This window comes from Thamnophis sirtalis, unplaced genomic scaffold (genome assembly GCF_051295495.1).
Source record: "Thamnophis sirtalis isolate CommonGarterSnake01/CBP01778 unplaced genomic scaffold, rThaSir2_p1.2 scaffold_4, whole genome shotgun sequence".
NCBI classification, from domain to species: Eukaryota; Metazoa; Chordata; class Lepidosauria; order Squamata; family Natricidae; genus Thamnophis; species Thamnophis sirtalis.
In genome coordinates, this window is record NW_028261384.1 from 44,605,468 (window position 1) to 44,628,398 (window position 22,931).

General features: G+C 40.4%; 1 protein-coding gene across 4 annotated transcripts in view; it reads right to left on the reverse strand.

Moving 5' to 3' along the window:
* The window catches only part of TBC1D5 (TBC1 domain family member 5), a 365,348-nt gene extending 357,958 nt beyond the window's left edge, over window positions 1–7,390 (reverse strand). Inside the window, exon 1 of one of the 4 annotated variants that reach the window (XM_014051938.2) lies at window positions 7,234–7,390. The gene's annotated coding sequence lies outside the window, so the exon portion shown is untranslated. Of the gene's footprint in view, window positions 1–6,961; window positions 7,090–7,228 lie in introns of those variants that run through there. The other 3 variants (XM_014051928.2, XM_087712828.1, XM_087712827.1) reach the window with 3 other exon arrangements.
* Between the last annotated feature and the right edge of the window lie 15,541 nt (window positions 7,391–22,931).

Consider the following 22,931-nt stretch of genomic DNA (forward strand, 5'->3'; position numbering starts at 1 on the left):
CCAAACCAAAACAATTAACATGTAAATACGTTTCCGAAATGTTATTAGCATTAGACTTTATATGAACTTACAAGAAAAGTGCAATTGTAGCATTTTCTAACAATGCCCAAAAATAGAAATTGTAGGTATGTATGCATGTATGTAATGCATATTATGCATATATTATGCATTAAGCATTTCAATCAATATAAATTTATGAGAAAGATAAAAGATATATGTTATTTATACAAACACCTTCCCCAACACACACACATAAAATATATATCTTCCATCCTCCCCATAAATTTATATTGATTGAAATAACCATGATTTGTTAATTCGACATCCTATTTAAAAGGCAACTTGTCCATTGCTGAAGTCAGCATGCATATCATTCACATCTCCAAGACTGAAAACATACCAATTTGCTTTCCTGGAATGAATATCAAGCACTCTGAAACACACAACTTCAGATTTGACTTCATGAAATAAGTGCTTACTCAGCAAGCATTCTGAAGGTAATGCATTACTCTACTTAAATGTACTAGCATTTTATTATCCATTTTACATAGAACTCCATAATAGTAACAAGTGTATTGTTTGACAAACAGGAAAAACGTATGTGTAACCCAAAGATATTCTGTCTGACCCCTGTCAGATAAATTAATAATTTCTTCAGTGACAAAGTAGAATAAGAAAAAACAAAACAAAGCAACATAGGGGGATGTATGCTGCAGACAGCACATGACAAAATGAAAGATGGAGCTGCAACAGAAAGATGAATGATAACGTGCTAAAACATGAAATGTGCACAACAAAGTACCTTTTATTCTAGACATACATTTGGCTGAAACAGACTCCAAGAAAGTAGGTACCAGAATGGCCACCTAATCTCATAAAATGTGATGTCAAAATAAGGTATTGTTTCTCTGATTTACCTTTAAATTTTATTTTCATCGGGTAAATTTTTACATACATTCTTTATCAATATATTTGCATTATATGCGTAACATGCACATATATAATGAATGTACCATATACTATGAATTTGAAGCGTTCAAAGCAGAGTTTACAATAAAGAATATTTGGTCATCTTAAGAATTATTAGTTTCATATTTGAAAAGCTCAATTATGCAATGAATTATCTGACTCTGAAGTATATTTTGAAATGTATATAGAATTGTGTAGAAATTTTCTAGACAGAAGTGAAAGCCCTTATAGCTAATTAGAATACTGCTTTTTTGCAGCACAAAAATATCAGCTCAGTTTTGATCTCAAAATAGTTTTATCATTAAAGGAATACTGTTTCCTCCACTTTACTGGAAGGCATATCGTATTTTTCAGAGTATAAGACACACGTTTTTTCCCCCAAAAAGAGGCTGAAAATCTGGGTGCGTCTTATATATCAAATACAGCATTTTTTTTGCCTCCTGAAGCCCCGCCCTTCACCAAAATGGCCATGCATACCTTATAGAGACTTTCAGAGAGCTCCTGGGGGATGGGTAGGGCAGAAATGAGCAATAATTGAGCAGCACTCTATAACTGTCCATAAGGCTATACATGCTATTTTTTTTTTGCCAAAAGGGCCCCTTTTTGCAAAAAACGGGCCGTTTTTTGCTTGTTCCCCTCCCGGAGCACTCTGCAAGCCCCCCAAGATTATTCATGCCCTTCTTTTTTAAAAAATGGGCCATTTTTGGGAGATTTGCAGAACGCAAAACCCTTTTCCCCCTTTTGGAAAGCTCTTTAACTGATTGATATTGATATTGATCAAGTGCTGCGCCAACAGAAACAAAGTCTTAGGTGCTACAGATTGTCAGTGATTTCCTTCTCCAGCACATGGATAAATATACCTAGAAACATCTACCTACTTATTCTCTCTCTCTCCCTACCTACTGTATTTCTATCTATCTATTTCCCCCCCTCTATCTACCTATGCACCTACCTACTCTCTCTCTCCCTACCATCTACTGTATTTCTTTTTCTCTCTATTTCTCTCTCTATCCCTCTACCTACCAACTTACCTACTCTCTCTCTTTCCCTCCATATCTATCTACTGTATTTCTCTCTGTCTCTCTCTATTTCGCTATCTCTAGCCCTTTACCTACCTATCTACTCTCCCTACCTTCCTACTGTATTTCTCTCTCTATTTCTCTCTTCCTCTCCCCATCCCTTTATCTACCTACCTTCCTACCTAACTACTCTCTCTCTCCCTACCTACCTACTGTATTTCTCTCTTTCGCTCCCTCTCTATCCCTCTATCTACCTACCTACTTTTTTTAAATTTGCCTCTTCAAACATTGGTGCGTCTTATGCTCTGGTGCGTCTTATACTCCGAAAAATATAATAATTATAATAGTTGTTTACATCTTTTATTTTTGAAGGTACAATTAATTTCTTAAACTAAAACTTCTGAAATCTAGTTTCTAATATCACTTTTAATATTTAAATAGTAACTATTTTAAAATTTGAATGTCCCATGCACATTCAAACTGAAATTTCTTTGCTTAATTGTTTACAGCAGGGGTTCCCACCACTGATTGGCGGCCTGATAGCAGGCCGTTTAGAGCACATACACTGACAATATAGAAGTAAATTTAAGAGCAGAGTACATCAGCTCTGAAGTGCCGGCCAACTGGCCTTTAGGCCTCTGCAGCACATGAGCGGGGGCAGGGTGCATGGGGGGGTCACATGCGCATGGCACATGTACATGGATTACAAGGACATGTGCGGGGGTCATGCGTACACGGGCAGGGTGGGGCATGTGTAGGGAAGTCGTGTGTGCATGGTGGCAGAGCAAATGCATGGGGGTGCATTTTGGGGGTTCAGGTGCACACATGCGCTTTGGGCACTTGGTCCAGAAAAGATTCACCATCACTGCTATAGCCATTGACAAAAAGAGTCAACTGATATAGAATAAATATTGTGCATCCCTGGGAAAACAAATTTTGAATTCAATTCCATTCATTTCCCTCGCTACTCACATCTGTTATTTATGACAATATCTGAACAAAACTTTAGGAGCTCCTTTTACATCTGATGTCCTTAAACCATTATTCACTTATAATTTTACTAAAGAGAATTCCATTTCTTGGACTGAATAAGGGAATTCATTTTCTACCAAGTAGAGACAAAATCTGCATGGTAATCCCTATTATAATATTTTGGATACTTGTAAAAAATCAGCAGTCTTATCTTCACTTCCATTTCTATTACACTGGAATAGACATTTCTTCTCTGCAAAATGTGATCATTCTTGTCACGTAGTACAGGGGATCCTTGACCATAGTTGGAACCAGAAATTCCATTGCTAAGCAAGGCAGTTAAGTGGGCCAATTTTAAGTGAATCACCATAGGCATGAAAGCTGTTTCAGTGACTGTGGGCAAGTTACTTTCAGCTTAACTCAACCCACAGGTTTTTTTTGTGGACAAAATAGGAGGAAAGAGTATTACATGGTGCTTGTTGCACTGAGTCACTTACAAAGTAGAATTTAAAAAATCTAAAAAATGCATAAAGAAAACTAAAACTTGTGAAATTTGAATAATTACAAGTAGTGTTCAACTTACAATCATAATGGAGCCTGCCCATTACAACTGTAACTTGTGATGGGTGTAAAGTGAGTCATAGGGTGTCTGACCTGATTTTATGAACTTTTTTGCAAAGGTCATTAAGTAAATCACCATGGTCATTAAACAAATCTGTGGCCATTAGCAAATGTCATGGTCACTAAGTCAGCCCACTTTTCATTACAGGGCATTTTAGCCCCAAACTGAAATTAAATACTATTTTTCAGAAAAAAAACATTGTAAATAGTATCATGACAGTAGGAGGCAGCATACTTATGTGAAATAAATGTGGGTCAGTTGTCAAAGACCCAAAATGAGATCACATAACTGCATGGAGCAGCAGCTGTCAGAACTTCAGAACTGGGTCATCAGTACCTGGGGGGAGGGGGAGGTCTAGCATAACTTCACATAGTTGCTAAGCAACTGGTGGTTAAGGCCACGACTACTTGTACAGAATGTAATTGTAATAGCTAGGTCAGAATTTAACTTCATTGCTTCTTAAGAATACCTCAAAAATGACAGGAAGAACAATATGGATAGCATCTGTGAAAAAATGTTGGATTTCAATGATATGAGATTTTAAACCTTCCCAAACACTTTCACTTTTAGATTTATATCGCAGGCAAAATCTTTAAAGAAAATTTGACTAAACTGAAACTGTTATAAATAGGAATTAAAACATTAACTTCTCTAAAGCATTATGTACTTTTCTTATGCTTGGCCTGCAATTCTAAGTTTAATTCTTAGAATTTAATTAAATGGAATATATTTGTAAGAAAATTGCTAGTACAGTTCTTCAGTTAATGAAAAAATTGCTAACTATATACATAACTATTAACTGAAAAATATAATAGCAAAACAGTGCTCAATACTTAGTTTGATAAATATATATTGGAGGCAATATTCTACAGAAACAATCTATCAAAATAATTTTTTTTCACAAGGTTTTTTTTAAAGGCTTTTCAACTAATGAACGCAGATTTATTTCACGAAGAAAAGTTTGACAAAAGCCAGTGAGTTCATTTTGGGCCAGTCACTCTCGGAGCCTAATCCCCCACTCAGGGATGTGTTATGGGGAAAACAGGGAGCAGAAATATTATGTATTCTAGGCATAATATAAATTAATAATAAACCAAAAATAAAATATGGAGTTCTATTCTTTTTTGTCCACTAAAATGTTTTTGCTCATCTTTGATTGATTGATTGATTGATTGATTGATTGATTGATTTAGTGTATGGCATATCATACATGGACTAGCAATACATATTAACATTTCACCTAGATTAGTAAAACACCATAATGTATAAATGGTAAAAAGATCTATAGTCAAATACCAATGTAGGCCATCTAACTATTGAAGTGCCATCATTGATTTTTACATAGCAACTGATTATGACTCAGTAATATGTCATATGGATTAAGTTTAGGGTTATTGATCAATATATGTTACCCCTACAAATATATTTACCATGCCATAACCACAACAAGGATATTACCCACATTAATTATGTCCATGATCAAGAAAACCTTTTTCTTTCTTCCCTTTAGTGTCCAATTCTTGGAGACTGCCTGGCTGTTTCCTTGGCAAAGTTTTAGAGAAGTAATTTACCACTGCCCCGGTCCTAGGGCTGGTCCAAGCTGGCTTTTTCTAGCCTAATGTCTTAACCAAACTTGCTCCCAAAAACTAGTGGTTGTGCAAAAAATGGAACAAGGGCCAAATCATAAAATATTATATCTTATTGAGAACTATGTTACTTAACCATGTGTAAATACTGCTGAGAAGTTTTAGTTCAGGAAATAAAATTGAAAATATAGCGTAAATGTATACTGTTTCCTTGAAAATAAGACCTCCCTGAATAATAAGCCCAATTGGGCTTTTGAGCGCATGTGCTAAAATAAGCCTCCCCCCAAAATAAGCCCTCCCTGAAAATATTGCAACACAGCAGCAGCTATGAAGTGACCATGCTCATCGCTTCCTGCACCTCAATAATAATAAGACCCCTCTGAAAATAAGGCCAAGCGCTTATTTTGGGGGTCAAAAGAAAATAAGACCGTCTTATTTTGGGGGAAACACAGTAATAATAAATAAAAACCTAGCATTTATCATTTCCTCTTATTTTACAAAAGATATACACACTCATATGTGAGTATATTATTCATACAGCATTTCTAATCAGATACGTCTTGCTTTTTTCTAATTAAAAATGTTATCAAAAGAAATATTTTGTAAAAATTATAATTAAAGTTAGTTTAGACATGTCCAAAGGTTGGATCATCTCAATGGCATTTCTAAATCATTTTTTATTGTATATATCATATGATTTTAGATGTTCCCTCCATAGAAGATTTGATATGGATACAAAATGTCCCATCATTTTATCTAATGTTGGAAAATATCACTGAATTTCATAAAATGTTTCCAATTTTACATTGTATAAAATTTAGAGTATTGTGTTTGAGAAGAAGTGCTATCCTTTCCAGTCTTATTTTCCACTTAAAATGGGAATTGGTTTAAATAAGGTGGCAGAAAAGTTTGTTTCAATTAATTTTTCTTTTGGAGGAATGGTTTAAAATTTTGCATCTTCTTTTCAGTTAAAATAGAGCTAAACAATAGCCTGTGCTAGCTTCATGTTTGCACTTCAATGCAGAGATTTTAATTCAATACACAGGAGTATTCATTTTTTTCTATATTTATCAATAAATAAATCACCTTCTTTGGCATATAATGAAAGAACCAAGTTGATTCTAGCTTGGAAATTCAAGTGAACAAAATCACTGTTTGATAAATTTATGATTGGGTTTTATTCCTCTTCCAAATGGGCACATTTGGAATATAACAGGTTTGTGACAAATAGATCTTCACAACGCACTGAATCTTAAACCTCCCCAGAAGATGCCATGATTGAGTCAAAGAAATAAAATTTCATATCTAAGACTTTTTTAAAAAAAGCTACTCAGGTTCTTCATATCTAAAGAACATGCCTTGCTTTGTTTGCTTTTTTTAAACGGATAAATTATGATGAGTAAGCTGATGTAATCAAAAGATCTGGTAAATGTGACTGAAAGGTGCAATTTTATACCCGTTCACTTGAAAGCAAATGTCGATGAACTCCTTGGGGGGGGGTTACTTCCGAGTTCACATGGTGTGAAGAACAGAATCTGAAATTGAAAAGCTTTTCGGATCACTTCGTAAGAGAGCGAGGCAGAACAAGCTAGGTTGAAAAGAGTGAAGGTTTGAGGTGAGAAAAAGCAACTTCTCCTTCCCCCTAGAAACAGGGGCGGTAAAACGCGCCCGACCGCGGCCCCATTAAGAAATATTTTCCTCTGCCTCTCGGAAGCCTCTAGAGAGCAAAAAAAAAAAAAAAAAAGCTTCCCTCCAACCTTCCTGGTTCTCACGAACCGAAGCAGCAAACAGACCTGCTTCTAGAAGCTGGAGCGCAGGCGACGGGAGAGGGAACGGCGCCTTGTAGGAACCTTGCAGGCCTCAAAAATCACTTCCTTCCTCCTTGCCTTCTACGGTTGTCCCTCAGTGACAGCCGGGAATGGAGGCGAGGGAGGAGGAGGAGGAGGAGGGAGCCACACGAAGCCCGGGATAACCAAAGGGCGGTTGCAGAGAAGGCAAGTCATTTGACACTGCGGGGATCGGGCGGGTCACCGAGGGGAGCCGCCTGGGGCTGAGTCGACTTTACCTGCTGCTGTTGGTGCAAAGGCACTGAAGAGGGGGCATTCACCTCCCTCCTCCCCGCCTGCGTCCCTCCCTCGCTCAGAGATCCACCGACCCGCCAAAGCAAAGCGGGCTTGGGAGAGCGAAAAGAGGGCTGCCTTCCGGCCGCCGCCGCCGCCGCCTCCCGGCCGCCACCACCCCCCGCCTCGTAGCCGACGCTGTTTGGTGAGTTCAACCACCGCCCCCTTTTCTCTTGCACGCAGGCGCCCAGCTGCAGGGAAAGGCGGAAGCCGCCCACACACGCGCAGCGGCGCTCGGGTAGGACTTTGTCGCTCTGCTGACGGCTTGCCCGGCTTTGGTCCGGCGGATCTGTGCGTCTGCCGAGACGGGGAAAATAAAAAAAGCCACCTTGAAGGAAGGAACCGGGGCATTACGTTGTTTTGCGCGGCGGACTCTCTATGTACGTATCTATGCGCTGTTGCGAGGACCTGTTTCGCGTTTGTGCTCGATACCCTGGCGACAAGGAGCCCGAAAGAAAGCGTCCTTAGCTACTGTCGCCGACCAGTAATCGAAAATGAAGAAGACAGTTGGAAGAGCCACTGCAGTACATTTGCGTCTATCTTGCTAATTCCTATTCTTTTCCAGCCCAGCATCCGCCCGACACGCCTTACACGGCTTGTAGAAACAGAAGTGAGGCAGTTTTTCACACTCATCCTTGTGCCATTGTATCAGGTTCAAATGATAGCGCCCCCCCCCATTCCACTAGAGTAGTCAAATGGTCATGCTTGCTGACTCCATTTCTCTCCTTAATAAACCCTCTGTACTTTTGAATCTTGAGCTCCACAGATGAAGTGAAGGGTACTGAACATTACTATTACATGTGCAACTAAAGAATCTACACACCACTGCTCATGCAATACGAGCACGCCGCTATTGTTAGTGAAAGTTTCGAAAGAAATTGTTACTCTTCAGTTTAGGCTTTCAGTTTGCCTAATTTCGTTACACAATAAGCTACGTGCTACAACCGTTCGTATGATCATAACGATACGAAAAGATCCCATATACACTACAAAACCACTCTCCAGAGGCTTTGTTGTTGGCTGAGACTAACAGAAAGGAGCACTAATATGCATCTCTGCTAAAATTGATTAAATATAATCTTCCGAACATAGTATGTAAACAAATACTAATATTTTTGCCACTTGCAATGTCTCAGCAATGAAAAGGGTGGAATTTGGAAAACACTACAGTACTATTTTTAGAACAATTTGAAAATAGTTTGTAAATTCTGCATAATATAAAGCATTTTCTTCCAAAAGGTATTGTGTTCTCTTTAGATTTTGCCACTGATCTTCAATCTGCAAACAGTTGTATTGGAACAAGTTTTTTCCTCACTGATCAACTTATCACCTTTTTATTATTTGTACTTTTCTGACAAAAATGAACCCATTTTAGAATCAAGTCTGCTGACAAGTGTATTTTATAGTAGCACATTCAAACAGCTTATTCTAATATAAGCAGAATAAAGTTTTTAGCCTTATTTCTGGTAACAATTTAAAGTTGTAACTAACAGCTAAATATGAACAAGATTGCCTCAGTTTTTGGAAATTTTAATTTCAGTGTGCTCTGCTTCCCAAAAGAAAGCATAAGCTATTTTTATATTTGCATAGTGTGTAACAGCATTTAAGCATATTTATGTAATTGTTTGTCTAATATCTGGATAATTATATATTAGATAGCTGAAATATTCTTGCAGCAATGTAATAAATAACCTAGATTATTTACCGTAATTCAGAGTATCTTTTAATCTTTTAAAAAATAACAAAAGCAGAGAATGTGTAGCCAATATTGGACTATAATTTGCATATCACCTCATCTTATTGGTTAGAATGATAGGATTTAAGGTTCAGTAACCATTGAAATTACACATGTTGGTCATCCTAGGGCCATAGAATTAGCATGTATGTGTATGAACAGGGAGTCCTTGACATATGAAGAAGTTGGGTCTTCAATTTCCATCACTAAGTGATGTGCTTGTAAAGTAAGCTGTCACGTCACCACAGACTTACAATCTCAGCACTCCCTGTTGCTGTCATTAATAGAAACCGCAGGTTTTTTTAAGCTACCCATTTCTCCGAAAATAAGACCCAACCAGAACATAATCCCTAGCATGATTTTTAGAATGTTCCTAATATAAACCCAATCCCAAAAATTAACCCCAATTAAGATTGTGAACCGGGAGGCGGCAAGGGCCAATGGTGTCTGGCCTTGGTCAATGCACTCGGGCTGCGCAGCCCATGCAGCGCAGATGAGTCCAAGCGCTGTGACCACTGGGCTGGCCCTCCAAGCAGCAAGCAGAGGCAGAGGTGTGGGGGAAGGCACATGTTCTGGTCCACTGGATGCACCATGTGGCAAGCAAAGACAGACTGAGACAGAGTGCACCGGTGTCCACAGGAAGCTCATCCCGTATGTGTGGTGGGGCTGGAAGATGCTAATATATATATATATTAGATTTCTTTTTTATCAGCACAAATACAAATATATATATATATATTTAAAGTCACAACCCCTGGTATGCCCAAATATGGGAGGAAGATCACACTTCCGTTCTCTGTCCTTCGGCTCGTCACAAGAGACCATCCAGACAGAAACCCAATATTTTTTACTGTTGCCTTTTTGTTACATTTGTTATATTTGTGCTGATAAATAAATAAAGTGAGACTAGTATAGATCTATTTCAAGCTATTTAGCTCTCATCAGCTAGCCATACCCTTGCTGGGAATCGAACCTGTGCTCTATTGCCTCTTAGGCAGATGTGTTAACCATTGAGCTACAGAGCTCGACTCCTTATCGGCCAGGCCAGGGTGAAAGGTATATATTTAAAGTCACAACCCCTGGTATGCCCAAATATGGGAGGAAGATCACACTTCCGTTCTCTGTCCTTCGGCTCGTCGCAAGAGACCGTCTATTAGGATCACAGGCCAAGTGGCAGAGCTTTTCTGTAAGGTCAGAGGTATGGAGTGAATCTTACCTCTGATGGGAGATATTCCAGAATGCAGCCCCACTAGCCAAAATTCTTTAGTTGATGGGATAAAGATTAGGCTCTTTCCGCTGGAACAAGTAAGACAGGTTAGTCCCATTGGGATAAGGTGAGATATCCTGACATTTTAAAGTTGTCGTGGTTGAGAAACATGCCAAATATAAATCTGGAATGTTTTACTCACAATACCTTCAGATGCCATGGCATAATTCTATACAGGTGCTTATTTTAAAACTATATGTAGTGTACCTTAAAACAGTTTGTGTGTAAAACCAAGTCTTGTTTAAACTAAGGTGACCAGATTTTCAGATTGGTAAAGAGGGACACCTTTGACCGGGGGGGAGGGGCTTGATTAAAAATTTTATACGGAGCAACAAAAACTTTCATACAACGCAAAAATAGTATTGTAATGTTTTTTTTTTAATTTCAGCATAACTACAATTTACAAATATAAATTGTAACTGTTGCCAAACATCAAAATTTGACCATGAGGATGCTGCAACGGTCGCTAAGTGTGAAAATGGTCGCTAAGTGTGAAAAATGGTCATCAGTCACTTTTTTCAATGCCATTGTAACTTTGGTCACCATACCACCTTTCTTGCCACAATTCTTAAGTGAATAACTGCAGCTGGTATTTTGTATTTTGGATAGAATCTTTTTTTAAATAGTCTAAGACAATTTAAAAAAAGAATCCACACAGAATAAATTGAAGTAAAACATTTTAAACTATTCCACACGGAATAAATTGAAGTAAAACTATTTTAAAAAATTCTATGCACAATATATTTCAAAGTATTGTGCATAGAATTTTTAAAAATGGTTTCATTTCAATTTATTTTGGATAGAATCCTTTTTTAAAATTGTCTTAGACAAATTTAAAAAAAGATTCTATCCAAAATACAAAATACCAGCTGCAGTTATTCACTTAAGAACTGTGGTAAGAAAGGTGATATAATGGGCAAAGTCAAATGGGGAAACCAGATTCACTTATGTTACTAACTTATAGCTGCAGTTACTCACTTAAGAACTGTGGCAAGAAAGGTGATATAATGGGCTTAGTGACCAAAGTTACAATGGCATTGAAAAAAGTGACTGATGACCATTTTCACACTTCGCGACCATTTTCACACTTAGCGACCGTTACAGCATCCTCATGGTCACGCGATCAAAATTTTGATGTTTGGCAACAGTTACAATTTATATTTGTAAATTGTAGTTATGTTGTAATAAAAAACATATTACAATACTATTTTTGCGTTGTATGAAAATTTTTGTTGCTCCATATAAAATTTTTAATTAAGCTCCCACCCCCAGTCAAAGGTGTCCCTCTTTACTGAAAATCTGGTCACCTTGCTTTTTAGGATGCTGTCTAGATTTGTCATAGCTTTCCTCCCCAGGAGCAAGCGTCTTTTAATTCCTTGGAATTGGGTATGTCTAGTTTAATGAAAAGAAGGACGGAGGTATTGTATTGTGGTTGCTGCAATTAAAATACTTAATAACTCCATTTTTATTCTTTATTTTTTAATAATAATTTTCATAACAGTTGCTCCTGTTTTTGTAATTACTATTTTATATTATTATTTTAGTGGATTGTTGTCACCCCTGAGAGTCATTTCTATTGAGATGTACACATTTGAACAATAAATGTATTTATTTTCATATTTAAGGAAAGGCATCATCTATAAACTAAGCAAAGGTGTAGCTTCCAAGATGTGCCCTTGGGATCTTGAAGTTGGTGGGAATCTACTCAGAGATTAATTGAGGAAAGCTTAATAACAGGGAGTTCTTAACTTAAATCCACACAGAATAAAACTATTTTAATAAATCCTATGCACAATAAATAAAATATTATTTTAAAATACATTAAAAAATAAAAGAAAAAAACCACTTACCAGTAGGCAGACACTCCAAATCAATCCAGAATGATGTAGATGTTAATACAAAGAACTGAGCAAATTAAAATGGTTAAATAGTCCCAGGGAAATATTTTTCAAAGAAAAAAGAACAGCCACCATTTTTCCCCACACGAGCAGACCTCCAAACTCCGTGTCCCTCCCCTCCGGAAAATCCAGGAAGTAACAGTCACTTCCCTCTCTAGCCAGCTATTTCCTGCAGCTCTATGGTAATGGGTCATTTTTTCTTATAAAAGTGAGTAAAAAGGGGTGGGGGGGCTCCGTTTTCTTGCTTTAAAGTTTTAATATCTTCAATGAAAGTACTGAGACAGAGAGAGAGGTTAGTTAGACAGGGTGTCTTTTGTCTTGCCCCGGTTAGGATTTCTTAAGCAAATCCACTGGGCTTTCAACATGAAGCCAGAAAATCGGGACGTTTTTAAAATGCGGCGGGAAACGGGACAAATTGTTATAAAGCGTGATTGTCACGCTGAAATCGGGACGTCTGGTCACCTTAGTTTAAACTGTAAAACGGTCAGTTTCAAAAAAAGTATCTTCGTTGTACTTAAAGTTAACAGATACTTGTAATATTTTTATTTATTTATAAGATTTTTATTATATAAATATATAAATTAAATATATTTACCTTTTTCTTCTTTACAGTATTTGTGAGTTGATCATTCAGGTTAGGTACTAATAAAATGAAAGAAATTATATTCCTTCTAGGAATATATATATATTCTGACTAAAACATAAAAAAATAATAAAATATTTGTGAAATTTTTCATAAATGAAATATTTGTGTCAAAGGGATTGAAGCGAACTTGAACAGAGTGTTCCACACTTTGTGGAGATTCAGAATTCCAGTTCCCAGGTTCTCATTTTCCTTTTGTACTTGCTCTTTCTCACGGTTTATCCTAGTCATTTTTCTTCGTTTTTGCCATGCTTGTCCCTTCCATTTTTGCTTTTCCCATTCCTATATAAAAATTTCAATTTTTACTTTTCTGCTATTATCATAAAAGTAAAAACTCTCCTCAGGTAAAATTAGAATTGCATCTAAAACTTTGCGTTTTGTCAAACTCCTGCCTTTTGCCTTTTGCCTTGTGCCTTGTATTACTAGATTGTTTCTGGTATGGTTTTATTACTTTGTTGATCTTCTTAATGATACAGGTATAGAATTCTTCTGTAGCCAGATCTGTCCTCAAAATAACCCACAGTTGACATAAAATACATTGCTGTCTTTTGCTCTTCTTCTCCTCCTCCTCTTCTTATTCCATATATTTAGAAGTCATAGCAGAGAAGTAATTTTACATAATTAAAAAGAAACTTGCATCCTGATTTTAGGGAATGGATCTACTCCTTGCAATTAATTTTTGAAAATCGTTGTGTTTCAAAAATGAGAAGATCACACAATTTTTTAAAAGAATAAAAACTAGATAAGTTAAAACATAATATAAAATAATAGTAACAAAATAGATACAAAGAGGGGCAGGGCAGTTCTGGTGCCAGAACTTTGAGGTCAGGAAAGCAACTGAAAAACCAACATTCTAGTTTTTTTTGTGGAATCACAAAAAAATTAAAACAGCTGTTTTAATTAAGGCTATATATATTTTACATCATCCAATCACTTTCTTCTTAAATTAGAACTTGTTAATGAAGAAGTGAGACAGAGGCACAATTTTTAAACTTGCTATTCTACTTGTAATATAAATAGGTAATGTTCTGCAGCAGGAAACTGAAAGATACATGTTTTGTTTTTTATGTCATAAATAATACCATCTTATAATAATTCTGACTAAACCTATTTCAAACATAAAATAAGTATAATAATTGTAAAAGCAGGAGTGTGATTCAGCCAATTTGGACCAGTTGGGGTGAACTGAAGGTTAATTTTAATCTGGTTCGCTGAACCGGTAGTTACAAGGACTGGCTGATCCCGCCCACTCCGTCCCTCCCAGGAGTCCACGTCATCATGCCAAGTAAATGCAGCGCCAGCGCAGAGGCTCTAGGAGGGCAAAAAACGGGCCTACCAGAAATCTGGAAATGGGCCCATTTCTGGCCTCCAGAGCCCAGAGGAGGCATTTTTTGCCTTCCCGGAGACTTGAGAAAAGCCTCAGGACTCTGGGGAGGGCAAAAAAATGGGCCTACGGAAAGTCCGGAAACGGGCCCATTTCCGGCCTCTGGAGCTCAAAGGAGGTCATTTTTGTCTTCCCGGAGACTTGAGAAAAGCCTCAGGAGTTTGGGGAGGGCAAAAAATGGGCCTACTGGAAGTTCAGAAACGGGCCCATTTCCGGCCTCTGGAGCCCAAAGGAGGTCATTTTTGCCTTCCCAGAGGGCTCAAGGAAAGCCTCTGGAGCCTGGGGAGAGCGAAAACGTCTCCCCTTCCACTGCTGTGGTGCAGGAAGTGACTTGACCATGCCCACTCAGCAACCGGGCAGAGAAATTAAATTCCACCTCTGTGTAAAAATAATAGTATTGGACTTTACACATGTGTAAAAATAATTTCTGAAATTAGTGCTCTCTCTGGATAAGAATCTTTTGATATCCAAGCCATTAGAAGTTAATATTCTGTTTGATTCTAAAGGTTACAAATGAAAGGATTTAGCAAAATAAATAAATAAATAAATTGTTGAAATGATGTAGGGACACCTAAAACATTTTATATGTTTAAAGCACAATAAGGATATAGTAAAGAAAAAAAAGAAATATATAAAGAAGTTTTTATACACACACACACATACATACGTGTGTGTGTGTTGGATTTGTGATAAATAAATAAAGGGAGACTAATATAGATCTATTTCAAGTATGCTCCCTCCTATATTTGGGCATATCAGATGCTTTGTCATAACACACACACACACACACACACACACACACACACACACACGTATACAGTATTTACACTTATACATATACCGTATTTTTCGGACTATAGGATGCAACTGAGTATAAGACACCCCATGATTTTGAAGAGGTAAATTTTAAAAATGTTTGCACTCTGCTGGCCTCCCAAACCCTCTGCACACCTTGATTTTTTTTTTTGACTTTTGATTTTTGTGGGGGGGCATGAAGAACTTTGGGAAGCTTATAGAGTGTTCCTGGAGATTTGGGGGGGGCAAAAATGAGCAAAAAGCAGCCCATTTTTTGCAAAAAGGCCCATTTTTGTAAAAAAAAAAGGGGGGGAGGCATGCAGAGGCTTTGGGAGGCTTGTAGAGTGATTCTAGGGGTTGGGGTGCAAAAATAGTTTGGATTTTGCTCATTTTTGTCATCCCTAGCCCCCAGGATCATTTTGCAAGCCTCCCAAACATACATACATACATACATATTCAGACAAACGAGGTTTATATTCGTTCCTTTTACTTCTAACAATGTTTAGTCCAGTCAGATAATGTTGTGGTCCTTGATTTCTTTTCATTTTTTTATTCTTGCCTTCTCATTACGTTCTTCAAATTTTAACAAGCCTCTTTTGTAAATCTAGTATAGGAAATGTATCCATGTCACTCTCTCGGTTTGTTATTTGTATTGTACATCCCTTATAAGACTGTTGGGAGATTAATGGGTGTTTGGTTTTTATTTTGTTTATAATGAAATAATGATCTCCTATTCAGCCGAATAGGTAGTAACTCCGGCGGACACGTGACCATACTGGTTCTATTCTTGGCGGTGCCATCTTGGTTTTCTGTTCTGCACATGCACAGAACAATCTTCATTGAAAAAATGTAATTCCCTCCCTCACTTTTTAATGTTGTGCACATGTGCAGACCATTTTAAGTGCCCATCTGCCGCACCCAGTTACTCCTCACCTCCCTGGTGGCTTTCCTGCCTAAGCTGCCTTGCCTGCCTAAGCTGCCACATGGTGCCTGCCCTGCACTTCAAAGGAGCTGCCTCCTCCTCCTGTCTACAGGTAAGTCTTGCTAGGTCCCCCAGCACCACCCCCACCGGGCTCGCAACCTTATCTTCCCCTGCCCCTTCCAGAAGCCCCACGAGCCCCATTTTTATTCCCAGGATGCTTCAAGGAGGCCTGTTAGGCCCAAAATAGACCCGGGGGGGGGGTAGCAAGCCTCCCTGAACCCCCTGGAAGCAAAAGCCGGAGGGGAACTTCAAGAGAGAAAGAAAGAAAGAAATCCTCACCCTTTGGGGATCCCCAAGTGCATGGAGCAGAGAGGTCTTCAAACTTGGGAACTTTAAGACTTGTGGATTTCAACTCTCAGAATTCAGCTCTGCTGGCTGGAGAATTCTGGGAGTTGAAGTCCACAAGTCTTAAAGTTCCCAAGTTTGAAGACCTGGAATGGAGCTTGTTGAAAGTTCGACTACTATCCTTGCTTAGGCTAAGCTAATCAATAGTGGAGCTCTAAGAGTGCCAGATGATCAATGGGCATGTACTCAGTTTCAAAACGCCTGGCTTTTCTTCCTCCTACCAAAGACCATCTGGGTTCTTCACAGGAAGGGAGGGAGGATAGAAAGAAAGAAAGGAGAGAGAGGGATGGAGGGAGAGAGGGAGGGAAGGAAGAAGAAGGGAAGGTAAAGTGAATGAGATAGGGATGGATAGAGGGAGGGAAGGAGGGAGAGGAAGGAAGGACCACAAACCTGGCACTAGACCAACTTCAGAGGATGTTTTGAAACAGCACAGCAATCCAGGGCTGGAAGGGACCTGAGAAGTCATTTAGTCAAACCCCCTGCTCCAGCTGCAGACCTTATACCTTAGACCAGTTCCTCTAACACAAAGGAGAAATCCCCAGGCAACCTTTCCCCCTAGTAAAAAAAAACAGAGCAAAAATTTCATGCAGTATTTAAAAAAAAATAGAAAAGGGGGCTAACTGTGTATTGTTTAATGGATTGCTAAAGTGGCAAAATAGATGCCTAAATTGGCCACACCCACCCAGTCACATGACTGCCAAGCCACTCACCCCCGGTCATATGACTGCCAAGCCACACCCGCAAAATAAGCCATATCCACAGAACTGGTAGTAAAAAATTTTGAAACCTACCACTGATCCATGGGCATCCTCTCCTATAACTCCTGTAGTTAAACCTGATGTAGAGAAAAACTATTTTGATTGCCCTAGTAAAAGAAGCTGAAGCAAGGAAGTTCTATTCTTTGTGGCAGTTCTAGTCCTTTTGAACAGTCTCCCCATGGAGATCAGGCTGGCTTAATGCTTCAATGCAATCAGAGAGATATTGAAGCTGGAATTGTTCCAGAAGGCATTTTAACTTGTTGGCACAATTTTTTGTTCTACTTTACTTTGTTTCTTTTTTTCTTCTTATTTTATTGTCACAAAGCTTTTTTCAAAAAAATCCTTACTGTGAATGTTTTTATATTTTGATTTCTATTGTATATGTTACCAAAAGTCAAATTGATTGTGATGGGATACAGGTGTAAATTATAATAAGTAATATGATTTCATGTATATGTTTATTGACTGTTCTAACCAATTACTTTATAGTAAAGCATTGCAAGGCTATCTTTTCAACAGGAAGTGAAATAGAAACATTTTACATAAATTATTAAATTAAAAATCTAGAAAGATCCAAAAAGTCCTTGGGCTTTAGGAATTAAAATAATTTATCTTGGTTAGCTGTGTTATCTTTACAGTTTAATGAGAAAAAGAATAACTGTTCTAAAACCAAGACCAACACATAAATAAGCCCAATTAAACTAGTTTCTTCAAAATCCTGTATGTCATCATTTTACCTTAATCCCCATTGACATTCTGTAGAAAAAAGTTGAGGAAGGAAGCTTGAAGAATAAGAAAAGATCCCCTCTATTCTATAAGAATAGCACCAGGAAATCTTCATTACAGGAACTACCATGACTCAGGCAGTGACGTGCAGTCAGGGAAGGCTGGAGAGGCAGAGCCTCACCACTGTCATCATGAAAAGAAAAAAAAATGTAAAAGAAAAAAGGCTGAGGTAGTTGCTGCCAGAGTCACAGTGGATGACTCTGCTTAGTGCTTAACTGTTTAAAAAAGCTCTTAAAAAGTGCCCTCTACAGGAGGAGGCGGTAGAACCACGTGCCTCATTTAGTCTGACTTTATGATCACTCGAGCAGAGTTAAGCAAGGGTTAAAAGCTGAAAAATTCCTTATGTAGATGAGGCATGTGGTTCTCTTGCCTCCTCCTGTAGAGGGTGTTTTTTAGAGGCTTTTTTAAACAGTTGAGCACGGTCATCCATTGGGGACTCTGGCAGCAGCTAACCCAGCCTTTTTCCTTTTATATTTTTACATTTTCATGATGGCAGGCAAGAGCAGAGTTGAAATCCTCTGTGATTGTGAAACAGCTGGAAAAGGTATGTGGGTCGGAGGGAGGGGGAGGAATTCAAAATTAATGTAATTTGTAAGTAATTGTAAGTAATTTGTGTGTGCAGGATGCCTCTATGTCAGACATAGCGGAAAGAAAGCAGCTTTTGCCCACCCCGCCACTATGTCCGAAATAGAGGTGTGCCACCTCTATGTAGGACATAGCGGTGTGGTTGGCAAAAGCCGCTTTCTTTTGCCTGCTCCGCCGCTATGTCCGTCATAGAGGTGGGACGCTTCTATGTCGGACATAGTGGCAGGGCGGGAAAAACCACTTTCTTTCTTTTTGCCCACCCCACCGCTATGTCCAACATAGAAGCATTCTGCCTCTATGTCGGACATAGCAACAGGGTGGGCAAAAGCCATTTTCTTTCTTTTTGCCTCACCAGCCATAAACCTCACCACACGTCACTGGACTCAGGAAATGTTCATTCCTTTGCTGAACACCTCTGAAGGTGAGCCTATTAATTGGGAAACAGTACAATATCTGGATCTGCTCTGTTGAACAGTCAAACCTTCTGTAACAAGCACAGCTGTGAAATAAAAATCATATTAGATTTGATTCTGTTATTACTCAAAAGGTTTGTCAAAACTTAGAACTGTAAGAGCAGAATTATAAGTGTGAAGTTATGCTCAAATAGTGCTGTCTTCTCAAAATAGCATACCGAAGAACCTATCATTGTTATTGTAGCACAGATAGTGCTTATCAGAGGCTGGGAAAAGCTGGGAAACTTCGTATCTTTATTCTCAACTGCTTTCAACAGTAGAACTTAAATGGACCATCTGGATGCTGGCTGTTTTAGTTCAGCAATGTTTAAAAGGCTATAGATTTATGGCAGTGACGTGCGGTGAGGTTTATGGCCGGTGAGGCAAGCAGGAAAAAGCCGCCCTATGTCTGCCGCCCTATGTCTGCCACCCTATGTCTGCCAATGCCAAAGCCCCGGCGCAGCTTTCCTAAAGCCCCGCCGAAGCTGTGCCGCCACGTCCACCATAGAGCGGGATGCATCCCGCTCTGTGGTGGGCGCAGCAGCATGGCTCTAAAGTCCCGGCGCCACACCCACCACAGACTGGGACGCGTCCCGATCTGTGACGGGTGCGGCGGCATGGCTTTAAAGTCCCAGCACCGCTCCCGCCACAGAGTAGGACGCGTCCCGCTCTATGGCGGATGCAGCAGCAGGGCTTTAAAAAATAAAAAATAAAGTGCCAGCCCGCGTGCCAGCAGAGGCAGGTAAAACACACACACATACACACACACACACACACACACAAATTACTTATAATAATACAAATTACAATTACTTACAAATTACAATAATTTTGAATTCCTCCCCCCTCCCTCCGATCCACATACCTTTTCCAGTTGTGTCACAGAGGATTACAATAATTTTGAATTTCTCCCTCCGACCCACATCCCTTTTCCAGCTGTATCACAGAGGATTTCAACTCTCCTCTTGTCTGCCATGATGAAAATGTAAAAAATGTAAAAAGAAAAAGGCAAGAGCTGCTGAAGTAAGGCTGGATTAGCTGCTTCCAGAGTCCCCAATGGATGACTCTGCTTAACTGTTTAAAAAAAGCCTCTAAAAAAAGTGCCCTCTGCAGTAGGAGGCGAAAGAACCACGTGCCTTCTGTACATAAGGAGTTTTTCGCCTTTTAACCCTTATTTAATTCTGCTCGAGTGATCATAAAGATAGACTAAATGAGGCATGTGGTTCTCTCACCTCCTCCTGCAGAGGGCACTTTTTTAAGAGGCTTTTTTAAACAGTTAAGCACTAAGCAGAGTCTTCCACTGTGACTCTGGAAGCAACTACCTCAGCCTTTTTCCTTTTAATTTTTCTTTTCTTTTCATGATGACAGTGGTGAGGCCCTGCCTCCCCTGACTGCATGTCACTGATGTATGGTATCCTTCCCTCTCATGCTTCATATAGAGATCTGTTCTGTCCCCCCTTCACGGCTCTTAACAAACAGCAAGACAAATAAACTTAAAAGGAACTTTCTTTATCAGTTCTCGGCTCAGACTGGCTTCGAGCTCAAAAATAACTTAAATACAGTCTCGAACGAGATAACAGAATGAAAACAAAACAACTCTTACAAGCAATGCACTTTTCCAAGTGTAGCCTTGAATCAGGTTACAGGAAACACCAAAACACTTATCCAAGTGTATCAAGCAATGTTGTACGCACGAAGGAACGTTGACTCCTATGACTAGGGCGTGGCAGCATCCGTCCTTTTATCTCCAAACCTGCCTCTAACAAGCCCCAGCTGCATAATGAATCTTGTATCCCAAAAAGACTCACAGCAGACATCTGCTGAGTCACAACACTATCCCCCACTGCAGGGCCCTTTCCCCGGGGTCCGATGGTTGGGATGACGTGTCCCCAGGATGACCCGCACCCATTTCCCTTAATGCCTTTTTCATGAATCCCAAACCTCTGGGGGCATAGCCCCCTTGAATCGGAACTCCTTAGGTGGCCACCATGTTTCCTTCCACCCTTCACGGCGTTGACACCCCGTCCAAGGTCATCCACCCTCCGCAAGGCCGACCCACCAGCCCCCCTACTGTCGGAGGTTGATGGCAGCTCTACCAGCTTCGGCCGAGCCTTAACATCCTGTCCAGGGTCCTCCACCCTCTGCAAAGCCAACCCACCAGCCCCCCTACCGTTGGAGGTTGATGGCACCTCTACCAGCTTTGGATGAGCCTTAACACTCTGTCCAGGGTCCTCCATCCTCTGCAAGGCCAACCCACCAACCCCCTTTCCATCGGAGGTTGACGGCAGCTCTACCAACTCCTGCCGAACCACCACGCAATCCCCTCCCACAGAGCCCTTCCCCCATTTTCGATGATCAGGGTGCGGCCCAGAAGAGTTGGTGACGGCCTCCCCAGAGCACGGTCCAAGACCCTGGTACCCCTCTGGGACCCTAAAGACAAAGTCCAGTGCTGCGGGGACCGGAGTCGACAATGGCTGGAATCTCGGTGGAGTTGTCCTTGTAGACCTGGCACAATGACACTGGGCGCATGACTTCACGCACCTCCGTACGTCATTTTTCAGATGGGGCCACCAAGTTGACGGGAGGCCAGGCGCAATGTCCGAACAAACCCCCAATGTCTTGCTGCAGACGTGCAATGAATCTGCGCGAGCACCCATCGATGGATGTGCCCTGCGGGAACATAGAGCCAGCCCTGACACTTCAAAAGATACTCTTCCAAAGTCCATGGGGACGCCAGCCTCACTTCCGCCTTTTGTTGCTCCACCCAGTCATCACCCCGCTGCGCATCCCATACCAGAGCCTGCATGCTCACGGGATGACAAACAGCAGCGCCGGATGCAATAGGTAGAACAGTCCGAGGTGGAAGCGAGTTCGCAGGGTCGGAGTTCTTTACTTTACTCGGCAGGGCATCCACCCTGGTACTCCACACACCCCGAATGCACGCTATCTTGTGCGAACGTGGTAACACGGCCGCACCAACCTGCTGATTGTCCGACTTGATCGTGTGTTGCTGAGGGACGGCTGCAGTCCGCGCAACCCTTCTGTTCTTCTTGGGGCAGCTCCCTGCCAAGTGTCCAAGATCCCCACAGTAAAAACACAATCCCTCTGCATGTCGTCTGTCCATCTCTGTCTGTGACACTCGAGGTCGGGCAGCACCCAACTCCATGGGCTCCTCCCAGTCCACTGCAGTCCCTTGCTGAACCGGCATGCTGGTGGTCTCCTGGAATACATGGCGAGGCCTTCACCTCTGCAGCCGGGCGTCTGTCTGGAGGCACAGGTGGACCAACGCGTCGAATGTCGGTGGCCTGTCCACCCTCGCCAGTTCATCCTGCAAGGCCTCAGACAATCCATCCTGGAACGTGTCCATTAAAGCTGGTTCATTCCATGTGGAATCCTGGCTACGTAGCCTGAATTCAGACACATAGTCCTGCAATGAACCACTCCCCTGCTGCAGTGATTTCAAACTTCTGGCAGCTGTTTCCCCCTTGATTGGATCTTCAAACATCCATTTGAAATACTGGCAGAAGCCCTGGAAGTCATCCAACAATGGGCTCTGCTGAACTATAAAGGGGGTGGCCCAACGGGCAGCTGTGCCTGAGAGCAAGCTGATAATGAATCCCACCTTCGTCCGGTCAGTGGGAAAGTCCTCCGCTCTGAGGCTCAGGAACAGCTGGCATTGTCCCAGAAATGCGGCAAACATAACCAGACTCCCATCATATTTATCTGGCATGGCTACTGGGCACTTCCTCCTTGGCTGGGTTTTTTTTTTTTTTGCAGCTCTCTGCAACTGTTGAACTTGATCCGACAACATCGCGATTTGCTGTGCCATTAATCTATTTTCAGCCATCAACTGCTCCATAATTACTGAGATTAAGGCTTGTCAGGCAGGAGTCAATCTGTTCTGTCCCCCCTTCACGGCTCTTAACAAACGGCAAGACGAATAAACTTAAAAGGAAGTTTATCAGTTCTTGGCTCAGACTGGCTTCAAGCCCAAAAATAACATAAATACAGTC